Raw genomic sequence first — 2161 nt, forward strand, 5'->3', positions numbered from 1 at the left:
CACCCTTTTGCTACTGCCGCCACCACTCCCCCCCACAGCTGTCAGACCCAGCGAGCACGCCCCACATGTTCCTGCACCGCTCTCCAAGATGGAAGAGAGATTTCTCTCGTGCTCTGCTTCCGAAGGCAGTTTGGTAGGGGGGGGATCCTGTCTCCAGGCGGGAGATGCTCACCGGATGCCTCTCCCCAATTAGCGAAGTGCTGACACTAGGAGAGCTGCTTGCGGGCTTTTGGTGGTGGTGGGGAGGCACAGCTCGGCGCCCCATCCAGGGCCCAGCACTCTAGGCAAATGCCTAGTTCGCCTAGTGGGTGAGCCGGCCCTGGTCTCCTCTGCCTGGCCACAGCTGTTCAGGGGTCTTTCGCCTCTTTTTTAACTGGTGGTGCCAGAAATGGAACGTGGGACCTTCTGCATACAAAGCAAATGCTCTTTCACTGAGCCATGGCTCCTCTCCAATTTCTTTGTGTCTCCTCTGTGACATTTCATCTGATGCATCTAGGCCTTGCTACATGCAAGTCATGACTCAAGAGGCATTTTTCTTACATCTGGAAAGATGCTGACTGGTCTGGGTCAGCTCAAATGGTAAACCAGGGAAGGATATTGCCATCCTGAGAGGCACCAGTTGATTGGAACCAGATGGGGGTTAAATAAAAAATAATAATTGGCTGGAACTCTCTCCCAGATCAGCCGATTGGAAGCTTCTTGAACTCTGTGTGTTGTTAGCCCAGGGGAGGTATCACTGACTGTGTTTTTAAGGCATGATCAGGATATGGGGAGGGGGTGAGAAAGATAATGAAATGAGTTGTCAGAATGCAAACAGAGGACGCAATAATTTGGGGATGTCTATTTTGGTCAGAATCTTCTAGAATGTTATACTTTTTTTTTTGCCGTCAAGTCACAGCTGAGTTATGGTGACCCAGTAGGTTTCTCAAGGCCAGGGACATTCAGGGGTGGTTTGCCATTGGCTGCCTCCACGTCACGACCCTGGTATTCCTTGGAGGTCTCCCATCCAAGTACTAGCCAGGGCCAACCCTTCTTAGCGTCCGAGATCTGACAAGATCAAGCTAGCCTGTGCTATCCAGGTCAGGGATGTTGTACATAGTAGAATAATAAATCAGAAAGGTATCTACGACTCACCCTGTAAAGAAGGATTTGTCCTTTGCTTGCATATCAGTTTAACATGACACAGTTAAGGGGCGGGGGATCACACCTCAGATGTGTATAAAAGATGACGCACGGGGTAAGAGGGGATGTTTTCTCTTCACCCTCTTGAGTTTCTGCCAGTTCTCCATCTCTGCTGAAAGCCCACCCACCTTGACTGCTCCAAGAAATCCAGATCTGGCCAACTCACTCTGTTTGTTGTTTTACTCTTAGAAACTGGTAAGATTATTTAACCTTCATCTCGTAGTAGGCACTGTATGGACAATGCTTCAAAGAATACTATGTTTTGCTGGACTGAGAGGCTTTGTAACAAGAGAAGATAGCCTCGATAATCTTCATTTATGTATGACACGAGAAATGATAACTATTTTGTGTATCCTAATAAAGAAAGGAAACAGTTAAGGGCAGCCGTATCTCATTCTTTCCCGGATTTTGCTCTCTTGCTGCAACCTTTAAGAAGTCCCTGGGAATTAATGCAGGCTTGTGCGTTTGGAATAGAACCCCCACCCCATTACAATTAATGCCACTGCCCCTACTCAGCGTTCAAATCTGTTGTGCCCCGACTTGTGCTTCCGTTCCAATTTTCCACTATTCCATTCCCACTATTTATAGTTAAAGCAAAACATCTAAGTCTGTATAGGATCTATTTAAAAACATTCCATGCTGCTTCACAAGCTGCAAAAATTATGCAAATCAAACATATTAGAATAATTTATTCTGATGCTACTTGCCATGCAGAAAGGTAAGGAGCTAAGCAGGGTGTTGAAAATCAGCCCTTCTCCACACACATCACAGACCTGTCCCCATATGCAGATCTGATTCAGCCACCCCTGTGTCTTCTGAGATTGCTCACCTGTTTTCAAGTCTTGCCATTGTATTGTCAGGGCTAGAAACTCGGGTTTCCCTCAAATAAAAGAGTGACAGAGCTGGATCTCAGGAAAACTGAATTCTGTAGTCAGCACCAGATTGTGGGTCTTTCCTCCATGCCCTTCTGTAAAGTTGT

The sequence above is a fragment of the Gekko japonicus genome, unplaced genomic scaffold, assembly GCF_001447785.1.
Source record: "Gekko japonicus isolate JY-2015 unplaced genomic scaffold, Gekko_japonicus_V1.1 scaffold299, whole genome shotgun sequence".
In the NCBI taxonomy this organism is placed as follows: Eukaryota; Metazoa; Chordata; class Lepidosauria; order Squamata; family Gekkonidae; genus Gekko; species Gekko japonicus.